At 43.2% G+C, this 13,941-nt stretch overlaps 1 protein-coding gene across 6 annotated transcripts in view; it reads left to right on the top strand.

The window, feature by feature from the left end:
• The window catches only part of LOC110533632 (cytospin-B), a 166,525-nt gene that overhangs the window by 120,814 nt on the left and 31,770 nt on the right, over positions 1-13,941 (top strand). The gene's annotated exons all lie outside the window — the stretch shown is intronic.

Here is a 13,941-nt window from a genome sequence, read left to right as displayed (position 1 = left end):
CTCTCCACTGTAGCCCCGTCGATGAGGATGGGGGCGGGCTCTCTCTTCTGTCTCCTGTAGTCCACAAGTCAACGATCAGCTCCTGAGTTCCATGATCACCTGATGTGTGTCTACGGAACTGGCGTGTAAACGCAAGTGTGTGTGTGTGCGCTTGTGTGAATTTGTGTGCACGTGTGTGTCTGAGCAGACATATAAGTGATAGTGTGCATGAGCGTGAATATGTGTGTTCCCTTTCTAGGCCCTGTGTTCAACGTCCATTGCACTCACATTCACTTGGCTTAGCCTTCCGCTAATAGCCAGTTTTAGGAGCCCATTAAGCCCATTGGCATTAGTACTGGGTCTCTGTGATGTGATCCATGTGTGAGGGCCAGTGTGCCGTGCCAGGCCAGCTAATGTAGCTAACACTCTCAGAGGGGATATTGGTTTGAGCCGGTAAACAAAAGCTAAGGAAGGAGGTTGGGGGTCTGCCTGGTCTCTGCACCATTCTGTTCTCCCTCTTAGCTACATTCCATCGCAGTATGGGGTGTGCTAGCTAGCTTATAGTAGCACCAAGTCTTCAACTGAAATAGCACCCTAGGGAATAGTCCAGGGGTTTGACTTCAGTCAATTGACAGACTACTGTACCTTGCTCGACCAAGCAGACGAATGACACATTTCCTCGACCAAGCATTAGAATGACACATTTCCTGAACAAATTCAGTGATATCTGCTAACCAGACGTGTCGACCTCTCATTAAGCGATGGTCTTGTATTGCTAAAGAATTCAGATGGTTAGTGATTCATTAAGGGCAATACGTGTGTTAAGACAAGTTTAAAGGTGACTTTACGGCAAAACATGTCCTAGCTTTACTTACGTCTGATAAATGGTCCCTGATAAATGGTCAGAAATGATTGGATGAGTTTTCAGATCAGTTGTTCCTGTTTTCAGGCACGTTGGATTGTGAACTTTGAGTCATCCCTCCACCCTGTGCTACCTTCATGCCCTCTCCCTGGCCTGGTTGCACTGTGTTCCAGTGGTACTTTTTTTCATCATTCTGACTCGATGCCTGTGTTCCTAACACACTGCAAATCCTCTGTGATGAAAACAGGAGACCAGAAGATGAGATATCTGGTCAGCAGATCTGTCTGATCTTGATAGAGACTAGTGAACGTTAGAGTAGATTAGTTTCTTCCTCTAGCACACAAACTGCATCTGAATGGGCTCTACTATACTGTACACTGGCTGTTGTATTTTCACCTATGATCTCCTTTAACTGGGAGATGGACATGGTCCCAATCTTGATGGAGACTTGTGACTGCTTATCTGTTTTCTGATAATTTATTTCATACACAAACTGTATCTCAATGCTTCTAGCTGTGGGGTATTGGCACCTAGCAGTATTATATGATCTCTTTTTACACTCAGTAGCTCTGCTGGAGGGAATAATAATTATCTGGTTTCTGGAATGCAATAAGAGGCTTTGGCTAATAGCTGGATGGGAATGTATTTCTGTTCATGGAATGACTAACCCTTTACACTTATGGGAATTGGCCTATATGGATAGGACTAAATTGAAATGTTTCTTAGAGAATACATATGAAAAGCATATGCATAAGTATGGTAGCGATTTGACAGGAAACATTTTGGAAATGATTAGACCAAAGTTCAGGAAAAAGTTCACCTGACACAGGATTGAATCCAAGCATTACACTATTGATTTATTTTATGTGCATTTTACATTTACTGTACGTTTCACTGCATTTGTTTATAACGACATTTCTAAATACTCTGCAACATGATAACAATATTCCTGTGGGGTAGTTGGTGCAACATAAGACAAAAAAATGACAAGGGTTTGAGTGAGAGGACTAACTGGTGTCTCCAAGTGACTACACACCTCTCTAAAGTGTACACTTATTAAGTAATTTCAATGCACTTTTATGACTCAAAGAAGAGTCTTCCAACTATAAGGTGCTTTTTTTGAACTATCCTAGCTGTGTAGTTGAGGAAATAGAGCAAGCACACTTGTAGTTTTTTTGTTTGGAACACAAATTTGCATCCCCGCCATTACACAATTACTGTTGTGTAATTGATGGCGCCGACAGAGATGGCCGCCTCGCTTCGCGTTCCTAGGAAACTCTGCAGTATTTTGTTTTTTATGTGTTATTTCTTACATTGTTACCCCAGAAAATCTTAGGTTTTATTACATACAGTCGGAAGGAACTATTGGATATAAGAGCAACGTCAACTCAGCAACATTACGACCAGGAATATGACTTTCCCGAAGCAGATCCTCTGTTTGGTCCACCACCCAGGACAATGGATTGGATCCCAGCCGGCGATCCAAAACAACGGCACCGCAGAAGGGTCAGACGTTCTTCTGGTCAGGCACGGTAGTTGGGCACATCGTGCACCGCTCCCGAGCATACTACTCGCCAATGTCCAGTCTCTTGACAACAAGGTAGACGAAATCCGAGCAAGGGTTGCTTCCAGAGAGACATCAGAGACTGTAACGTTCTCTGTTTCACGGAAACATGGCTCACTCGAGACACGCTATTGGAGTCGGTACAGCCACCAGGTTTCTTCACACATCCCGCAGACAGAAACAAGTATCTCTCTGGTAAGAAGAAGGGCGGGGGTGTATGCCTTATGATTAATGAGACGTGGTGTGATCATAACAACATACAGGAACTCAAGTCCTTTTGTTCACCTGACCTAGAATTCCTTACAATCAAATGCCGACCGCATTATCTACCAAGAGAATTATCTTAGATCATAATCACAGTCGTGTATATTCTCCCCCAAGCAGACACATTGACGGCCTTGAAATAAATTAATTTGACTCTATGTAAACTGAAAACCACATATCCTGAGTCTGCATTTATTGTAGCTGGGGATTTTAACAAGGCTAATCTGAAAACAAGGCTCCCTAAATTTTATCAGCATATCGATTGCGCGACCCGGGCTGGCAAAACCCTGGATCATTCCACGACGTATATAAAGCCCTCCCCCGCCCCCCTTTCGGAAAAGCTGACCACGACTCAATTTTGTTGCTCCCAGCCTATAGACAGAAACTAAAACAGGAAGCACCCGTGCTCAGGTCTGTTCAACGCTGGTCCGACCAATCAGATTCCACGCTTCAAGATTGCTTCGATCACGTGGACTGGGATACATTCCGCATGGCGTCAAACAACAACATTGATGAATACGCTGATTTGGTGAGCAAATTTATTAGCAAGTGCATCGGTGATGCTGTACCCACAGCGTCTATTAAAACATTCCTGAACCAGAAACTGTGGATTGATGGCAGCATTCGCGCAAAACTGAAGGCGCAAACCACTGTTTTTAATGATGTCAAGGCAACCAGAAACATGACCGAATACAAACAGTGCAGCTATTCCCTCCGCAAGGCAATCAAACAAGCAGAGTCGCAATTCAACGACTTAGACACGAGAGGTATGTGGAAGGGTCTACAGTCAATCACGGACTACAAAAGGAAAACCAGCCCCGTCGTGAACCACGATGTCTTGCTCCCAGACAAATTAAACAACTTCTTTGCTCTCTTTGAGGATAATACAGTGCCAGACGGCATCCCCAGCCGTGTCCTCAGAGCATGCGCAGACCAGCTGGCTGGTGTGTTTACGGACATATTCAATCAATCCTTATCCCAGTCTGCTGTTCCCACATGCTTCAAAAGGGCCACCATTGTTCCTGTTCCCAAGAAAGCTAAGGTAACTGAGCTAAATGACTACCGCCCGTAGCACTCATTTCTGTCATCATGAAGTGCTTTGAGAGACTAATCAAGGACCATATCACCTCCACCCTACTTGACACCCTAGACCCACTCCAATTTTCTTACCGCCCCAATAGGTCCACAGACGACGCAATCACACTGCACACTGCCCTAACCCATCTGGACAAGAGGAATACCTATGTAAGAATGCTGTTCATCGACTACAGCTCAGCATTTAACACCATAGTACCCTCCAAACTCGTCATTAAACTTGAGACCCTGGGTCTCGACCCCGCCCTGTGCAACTGGGTCCTGGACTTCCTGATGGGCCGCCCCCAGGTGGTGAGGGTAGGTAACAACATCTCGACCCCGCTGATCCTCAACACTGGGGCCCCACAAGGGTGTGTTCTCAGCCCTCTCCTGTACTCCCTGTTCACCCATGACTGCGTGGCCATGCACGCCTGCAACTCAATCATCAAGTTTGCAGACGACACTACAGTGGTAGGCTTGATTACCAACAACGACGAGACGGCCTACAGGGAGGAGGCGAGGGCCCTCGGAGTGTGGTGTCAGGAAAATAACCTCACACTCAACGTCAACAAACCAAAGGAGATGATCGTGGACTTCAGGAAACAGCAGAGGGAGCACCCCCCTATCCACATCGACAGGACAGTAGTGGAGAAGGTGGGAAGTTTTAAGTTCCTCGGTGTACACATCACATCACTGAAATGGTCAACCCACACAGACAGCGTGGTGTGGGTTGAAGGAATTCGGCTTGTCACCAAAAACACTAACAAACTTTTACAGATGCACAATGGAGAGCATCCTGACGGGCTGTATCACCACCTGGTACGGCAACTGCTCTTCCCACAACTGTAAGGTTCTCCAGAGGGTAGTGAGGTCTGCACAACGCATCACCGGGGGCAAACTACCTGCCCTCCAGGGACCTACACCACCCGATGTCACAGGAAGGCCAAATAGATCATCAAGTACAACAACCACCCGAGCCACTGCCTGTTCACCTTGCTATCATCCAGAAGGCGAGATCAGTACAGGCACATCAAAGTGGGGACCGAGAGACTGAAAAACAACTTCTATCTCAAGTCCATCAGACTGTTAAACAGCCATCACTAACATTGAGTGGCTGCTGCCAACACACTGACTCAACTCTAGCCACTTTAATAATGCAAAAATTGATGTAATACATGTATCACTAGCCACTTTATTAAACAATGCCACTTTATATAATGTTTAAATACCCTACATTACTCATCTCATATGTATATACTGTACTCTATACCATCTACTGCATCTTGCCTATGCCGTTCGGTCATCACTCATTCATATATTTGTATGTACATATTCTTATTCATTCCTTTACACTTGTGTGTATAAGGTAGTTGTTGTGAAATTGTTAGGTTAGATTACTTGTTAGATATTACTGCATGGATGGAACTAGAAGCACAAGCATTTCGCTATACTCGCATTAACATCTGCTAACCACGTGTATGTGACAAATCAAATTTGATTTGATTTGTTTACGCAATCCAAAAACGTTCCGTTAGAAATTGCAATCTGGGTCAGGTGGGCATGATTTCAAAGCTTCTATTGCCAACATGACTAGCTAATTTATTAAAATTATCAGGATAAGGTAAGACCCAGATGCAGACCGTGTCGAAGTAACAATGTTTATTACAGCAACAGGGGCAAAGGTAAAGGATGGCAGGCAGGTTCAGGGTCAGGTCATGCAGAGGTTGGTAATCCAGAGACGGGGCAAAGGTATAGGATGGCAGTCAGGGTCAGGGGCAGGCAGAGTGGTCAGGCGGGTCGGACTCAGGGTCAGGACAGGCAAGGCTCAAAATCAGGAGGACGAGAAAAGAGAGACTTGGGAAAAGCAGGAGCTGATACAAAAAACACTGGTTGACTTGACGAACTGGCAACAGACAAACAGAGAACACAGGTGTAAGTACCCAGGGGATAATGGGGAAGATGAGCGACACCTGGAGGGGGGGTATAGACAAGCACAAGGACAGGTGAAACAGACCAGGACGTGACAAAAATATGATCTTAGGCTTTCACAAGGTAATTCAGAGAAACAGATCTTAATTTTAGTCTGCATAGAAAGGAGTCATGAGTGCATTCAGGTGCGTGTGCAGCAGCAAACATAATTTATAGACAAACATAAGCTTATTCTGTTCAGAGCAACCCAGGCTATGATGCCATGTCATCTTGTACATTTAACATAGTGATTATAAATGTTGACACTGTATAGATGTAGGATCTTAGTTTGATCACTCTTTTGTTGCTGAGAATTGTCCTGCATTTTCCTGTCATGTCTTGAAACACCTTGGAGGACATAAATCCACTATCAGACATCAAGATATCACCTCGCCAGTTGCTAGACACTTTATAGAACAAAATCATTATATTAATTAATTGCATTGCGTCGGGATCTAAAAAGTTCATCCACCACGTAGAGAAGGTGATTACGACAACAAATGACTCCAAAGAGAAGCCATGTGGATATACTGTATAAATTAAGTTCTGTATCTCCACACGGGTTAAACAAAGAACTAGATTTCACCTCCTTCCTATGTTTTACAAGAACACTGTCCATGTCAGATTTTGCATATTGTTTGTGAGTCAGTCCCACACATTTATGAATAGCTGAGCCTGATGTCCTTTGTGGTAAGCTGTTTCCTGAATTGGTATAATGTATCCAAGTGAGCAGACACCTAAGTCAAATGATTAATGAATTGCCCTTCGTGCCCGATCCCTTAGCCTATAATTCTGTATTTCTTGGTGACTAACTTGTATACAGGTATCCCAGAAAAGCCACATCCCTGATTAGAAGATGAGTGACAACCCTGATTAGAAGCACCTGCTGCTCATCGGTTGTTCCTTAAAATTGCTGTTTTGAATTAAAATTAAATTGTACCTACACACTGAAGAAGGCTGCAAATCCGAAACGTCTGTATACGCTATCCCTGATGCAGTGAAAATAATATAAAAATCTAAAAATGAAGTAAGCAACGTCTTTTTGAGTGCGGACCCATTACACCTTTTAGGGGTTTAAAGCACCAGCCAAGCCTCTGGGAGAGCACGATGGTCCCCTTTCGATCACTTTAAAATGTCTGTTGTCGGAAGAAGGAGAAGACCAAGGTGCAGCGTGGTAAGTATTCATAATATCTTTTAATCAATACGAATACTTGAACAAAAAAACGACAAACGAACAGTTCTGCAAGGTGCAATATACAAAACAGAAAACAACTACCCACAAACACCAGGTGGAAACAGGCTACCTAAGTATGGTCCCAATCAGAGACAACGATTGACAGCTGCCTCTGATTGGGAAACATACCAGGCCAAACACATAGAACTATAACACACAGAACAAACAGAATGCCCACCCCAACTCACGCCCTGACCAAACTAAAATAGAGACATAATAAAGGAACTAAGGTCAGGACGTGACAGTCAGACTTTATTTGCCCTAACGAAAAATGGATTAACCCTTAAACAAAGTGTCCATGAATTACAATAATTCACATTTCCTTTTGGTGCAAGGTTATTTTCCTGGTCTAGCAAACGGTTTCAAATTAATATCCTACATCTGTATATGACATGAGTTTTACGATATGAAAATGTGAAGTGTACATTTGGACTCACGAGTGTTTGGCTTTCTTGTATGACATCAAATCAGTATTTTAAAATACGTCTCATCTTTTAAATTAGATCGAGTCCTCTTAATTTACATATTTCCCTCACTCAGACAACAAAACATTTGCAAAAGTTGCCCAATATCGGGAGGGATGGGGGGAAACTTCTTGTCACGTGAGGTGCTCAAGTTCAGAACAGCTGTCAGTCAAACCCATACAGATAGAGAGCTGTGAAGCGCAGAACCTGAACTCTGATGACATTCATAGCATGTTACTGTACAGCCACTGCGTTCCAATTTATGCTCTTATCAGCATCCAAATCTGCCATTTTCAACCCGTATACGGGTATGAGTGTAAAGGGTTAACATTGAGTGTTGCATAATTCTGCAGACACATCTATTGTTTTTGTGTCAGGACAACAGCCATTCATGTCTAAATCATTCATTAATTGATTCATTTGATGTCTTCGGCATCATTTTCAAGCTCTAAAATTACATTCCAGTACTAAGAACGGATATGGCCACAGGCCTCCTCTGAGCACATGTTGGTCTGCCTGGTGAAAGGAAAAGGTTACTGCTAGAGCTGTGCCACAAATTAAGCTTAATATCAGGCCAGTAAAGGTCAGAGCAGACAACCAACAGTGTTCCACCATCATGGCCGACCGGGCCTGGTCCAACAGCGGCCCACTAATTACCTGCTAATGTCTGGAGACACACAGTCCTGTCACAGTCAAACACCTCTCCTTAAGGCTGCTGGCTAATCAGGCTGAGGCAACGGTGTTGATAGTGTTACACAGAATGGGAGGTTGGGTAGTTGAGATCACCCTCCTCTTTCTACCTAACCGTCATTCTGGCTTGATAAAGTTTAGAGGGGGTTTATAAATCTTTCAACAGATTCTGATTCCCAGATCCCAGACTGTAACTTTAAAGGTTAGTGGGGTTTATACCTTTCAGTTTCAACAGATTCCAGTGTACTGTTCTGTAGGATACCTCTTTTGCTCCATTTAGTAAGGTGGGTCTTGAGGCGATATTTCCCTACTAACAGGACTCTAAAATTGGTAATTCATGTTTTCAGAGTTGAAGAGGTAATGTAATTGAGGTATAATTAACCGTCACTTTGAAGAGGCCGTATTTGAATACGGAATATTGTGTGTGTGTGTGTGTGTGTGTGTGTGTGTGTGTGTGTGTGTGTGTGTGTCCTCTCCGCTGCACGGTTCATCTGAGGTAGGTGTCAGAAACTGTCATATATTACCTCATCTATCTGTGGAGCCGGAATGGCCTCTCTCTCAGACAGCCCCTCCCTATGGCCAGAGTGGAGGGGAGGTGTCAGCTCTCTCTCAGACAGCCCCTCCCTTTTTTATTATACCACAGCCGTATTGTTATAAGGCCTGTGGTCAAACAAGACTAATTAAACTGAGATGGAAAAACAGGCACCACTGTAATGAAGAGGGGATTATTTCCCGTTTAAAATGAAAACCACTAAATACAATGTGTGTCCCAAATGGCACCCTATTCCCTATAGTGCATTACTTTTGACCATAGCCCTATGCGCCCTGGTCAATAGTAGGAAATAGAGAATAGAGTGCCCATTGGGATGCATCCTATGAAGCGCTAATCCTATTGGGGATATAGAGCAATATTACAACCATTTACTGTGGTCAATAATAATTACTGGGATGGATTTAATTTAATATGCTAGGATTGAATTTGATTTGTTAGCTACTGTATTAGATCACACTACCAGCATAATAAAGCTAGGGTCTTTAGTGATCACGATAAAGGACTAACTTGGCTAATATGTGTTTGATTTTGAACATCATCTTCCTGTGATCCTGTCACATATAAAACTTAAAGAGGATGGCAGATTTAATGCCGTTTTTGATGTTGAAAGCGAAAATAGGTTTTTAGACATTTTTGCAATGTATTGAAAATAAAAAACAGAAATTATGAATGAATGAATCACATTTTATTTTCGTATCAAATCGCCAATTGGCAACCCATCCCTTATGGTATTAATTGACACATAAACAAACATTACTATAGTTCACTGTGATAATTCAGTGATAATTCTTCTTCCTGTGTTCTCTGCAGTGCGCATCGCATAAAGAGTGAAAAAATTTAAGCTAAAAATCTATACATAATAGTAAATAAGCTTATCCAAACAATAATGATATACCTAGAGCAGTAAAAAAATATACATACAGTGCATTCGGAAAGTATTCAGACCTGTTCCCTTTTTCACATTTTGTTACGTTACAGCCTTATTCTAAAATGGATAAAACAAAAAACAATCCTCAATGTACACACCATACCCCATAATAACAAAGCGAAAACAGGTTTTTAGAAATGTTTGCAAATGTATTAAACATAAAAAGCACAGTTGACAGTGCATGTCAGAGCAAAAACCAAGCCATGAGGTCAAAGGATTTGTCCGTAGAGCTCTGAGAGGATTGTGTCAATGCACAGATCTGGGGAAGGGTACAAACAACAGCTTGACAGCTGACAGTGCTCCAGAGTTCCTCTGTGGAGATGGGAGAACCTTCCAGAAGGACAACCATCTCTGTAGCACTCTACCAATCAGGCCTTTATGGGAAAGTGGCCAGACTGAAGCCCCTCCTCCACATGGAGTTTGCCAGATGGCGCCTAAAGACTCTCAGATCATGAGAAACAAGATTCTCTGGTCTGATGAAACCAAGATTGCACTCTTTGGCCTGAATGCCAAGCATCACGTCTGGAGAAAACCTGGCACCATCCCTACGGTGAAGCATGGTGGTAGCATCATGCTGTGGGGATGTTTTTCATCGGCAGGGACTGAGAGACTAGTCAGAATCGACGGAAAGATGAACGGAGCAAAGTACAGAGAGGTCCTTAATGAAAACCTGATCCAGAGCACTCAGGACCTCAGACTGGGGCGAAGGTTCACCTTCCAACAGGATAACGACCCTAAGCACACAGCCAAGACAATGCAGGACTGGCTTCGGGACAAGTCTCTGAATGTCCTTGAGTGGCCCAGCCAGAGCCTGGACTTGAACGCGACCAAACATTTCTGGAGAGACCTGAAAACAGCTGTGCAACGACGCTCCCCATCCAACCTGACAGAGCTTGAGAGGATCTGCAGAGAGGAATGGGAGAATCTCCCCAAATATAGGTGTACCAAGCTTGTAGTGTCATACCCAAGAAGACTCGAGGCTGTAATTACTGCCAACGGTGCTTCAACAAAGTACTGAGTAAAGAAAGGGTCTGAATACTTATGTAAATGTGATATTTCCGCGAAACACTAGTCTCAACGTCAACAGTGAAGAGGCGACTCCGGGATGCTGGCCTTCTAGGCAGAGTTCCTCTGGCCAGTGTCTATGTTCTTTTTCCCATCTTAATCTTTTATTTTTATTGGCCAGTCCCGGAGTCGCCTCTTCACTGTTGAAGTTGAGACTGGTGTTTTGCGGGTACTATTTAATGAACCTGCCAGTTGAGGACTTATGAGGCGCCTGTTTCTCAAACTAGACACTCTAATGTACTTGTCCTCTTACTCAGTTGTGCACTGGGGCCTCCCACTCCTCTTTCTTTTCTGGTTAGACAGTTTGCGCTGTTCTGTGAAGGGAGTAGTACACAGGGTTGTACGAGATCTTCAGTTTCTTGGCAATTTCTCACATGGAAAGTCTTCATTTCTCAGAACAAGAATAGACTGACGAGTTTCAGAAGAATGTTATTTGTTTCTGGCCATTTTGAGCCTGTAATCGAACCCACAAATGCTGACGCTCCAGATACTCAACTAGTCTAACGAAGGACAGTTCTATTGCTTCTTCAATTAGAACAACAGTTTTCACCTGTGCTAACATAATTGCAAAAGGGTTTTCTAATGATCAATTAGCCTTTAAAATGATCAACTTGGATTAGCTAACACAATGTGTCCATGGAACACAGGCGTGATAGTTGCTGATAATGGGCCTCTGGACGCCTATGTAGATATTCCCAAAAAATCTGCCATTTCCAGCTACAATACAACATTAACAATGTTGACACTGTATTTCTGATCAATTTGATGTTCTTTTAATGGTAAAAAAATGTGTTTTTCTTCCCAAAACAAGGACACTTCTAAGTGACCCCAAACTTTTGAACGGTAGTATACATACATTGAATCATACAGTACCAGTCAAAAGTTTGAACACTACTCATTCCAGGATTTTTCTTTATTCTTACTATTTTCTACATAAAATCTATGAAATAACACATATGGAATAATGTATTTGAGATTCTTAAAACTAGCCACCCTTTGCCTTGATGACAGCTTTGCACAACAGCAGTCACAACATACATAACATATATATAAATACAGAAAAGTTTAACAGAAGGTATTTGTATGTAAATGTGATATCTGTTTTTCATTTTTTATAGATTTGCAACAATTCTAAAAAATGTTTTTTGCTTTGTCATTATGGGGAATTGTGTGTAGATTGATGAGGGGGGGGGGACATTATTTAATACATTTTAGTAAATTAACAAGATGTGGAAAAGGTACATCCCCACCATCCCCATCCCGTACATCCCACCTGAGCCTTCTCCCCATATATGTATGGCCTTGCCATGGCCGATATGCCCCTATGTATGCGCCCATTCAGGCGGTGCGTGCCTGCGTGCGTGGGTGTGTGTTGACGGCTCTTGCCACTGGCCATACTCTGACGACTAACAAGGTCAACCGTTGAGAGAGTTACCGGTAAACGTGGTAAACAACACACACACTGACGTGAGAGCTTGAGGTGGCCGTGCTGTCGCCATGGTGATGAAGAGCTCAAACCACCCCAGGGTAGAGGGGGAGAAGGGGTAAACACAGCACTGTGGTAATGTGACCAAGATTAGTAGACACACACACTGGGATCTGAAGAATGTTCTCCATTGTTGTATGTCAACATCTGGAGGCGAGGCATGTGCTGGGTGGGACTGCTGTCAGCACACCTCAAATGTCAGCTTCTCAGAAGAGACAATCAATCAGTAAAGACCTTAAGGAGGCTCTGATTGACTGGGCCCTGTGGGGCCTGTGGAGTGGAGGGGAGGGTTCGCTCTCACATTCACTGTCTGTGGATCTCACACAGCTCTCATGCACCTCCACATGCACGTCAAACAGAGCTGATCATACTTATATGCCTCGGTCAAAGGCGATGCAGAAAAGATTATCATGACAAATGAACTGTTTGAATGACAATTCAATTATCTCAGTTGAACTGAAATCCACTTCTTGTCACAGACAGTTAATCACTTTCAATATAGTCTTTTAAAACAAAAGGTTTCATTCTGATAATCTTTTAGAACCTGTTCTGGTTTCCCAAGGATTTTTATCATAGTGGTCTTTGATGTTGTTTGGGTCAGCAAAACATTTTTTTTTAAAGCCTTGTTTATTGTTTAGGGTGGGAACAATGATGAGAAGAATGGCCTGGCTGGGAGTCTCAGTCTGGGCTGGACAGAACATAGGCTCAGCTGGGACACACTGACGAGATCGGCCCCCCTCGGTCATCCGGCCCTCTCTCTGAGAAACAACACCCCTGCATTGCCTGGAGGGAAAGGGAGGGGGCAAGGGGGTGAGCTAGGACCCCCAGCTGGGTGAGGAAGAGGGAAGAGGCTGAGGAATGTAGGGGGGTGGGGGTCATCTAGACATTATAAGAACTATCTTGATATACCCTCATATTAGTCTTCAAGACTGAAGTTTAAATAGTGGGAAATGTCTTCTTTGAAAATGACCTGATGTACTTGTATTGCATTGGATGCTGCAGATGCATAGGTTCAAATACATCACTCTCCATACTACCTCAGTACCATGTATATGGCAGATAAATACAAACTTCCTCAACCCAATTCAAACTGACACAAAGGACATAGTATCCCTGTATCCTATTTGACTTCAGCTACTCTTCTTAACACCCCACTAAGAGAGACAGAGAGAGAGAGATTGAGGGAGAGAGAGATGACGCCGAGAAACATGGCAGCTCTGTTTCTAGCCCCTAAGCAACTTCGCGGTATTTTTTTTTGTGTGTGTTATTTCCTAAATTATTAGCCCAGAATTGTTTTTATGTTATCACATACATCTGGAAATAACTTTTGGATATCAGAGTGGCGGTAACTAACCAGCATTACGACCAGAAATACAACTTTTCCGAATTGGAACCTTTGTTCATACCCCACAGGGCAATTTAACTTATTCCAGTGGCTGCTTCAAGACAAGACGAGTTATTCTGAGTGGACTTCTAGGACGACCTCACAAAATAATTATTTTCGGTTATAGTTACAGCTGTGTATATTCCTCCTCAAGCCGATACCACAATGACCCTTAAGAAACGACACAGGACTTTGTGCAAACTGGAAACCACATATCCTGAGGCCGTATTTATTGTAGCTGGGATTTTAACAAAGCAAATTTGAGGAAAATGAGCCCATTGCCTGTAGTACTCGGGCTTCAAAAATTCTCAACCATTGTTACTCTCCCTTCCGGGGTGGATACAAGACCCTCCCCTTCCCTCCCTTTGGCAAATCAGATCATGACTCCATTCTGCTTCTCCCTTCCTATAGGCAGAAACTTAAACA

This window comes from Oncorhynchus mykiss, chromosome 10 (genome assembly GCF_057628025.1).
Source record: "Oncorhynchus mykiss isolate SJ-2025 chromosome 10, ASM5762802v1, whole genome shotgun sequence".
In the NCBI taxonomy this organism is placed as follows: Eukaryota; Metazoa; Chordata; class Actinopteri; order Salmoniformes; family Salmonidae; genus Oncorhynchus; species Oncorhynchus mykiss.
This window is presented reverse-complemented; position numbering and strand designations above follow the sequence as displayed.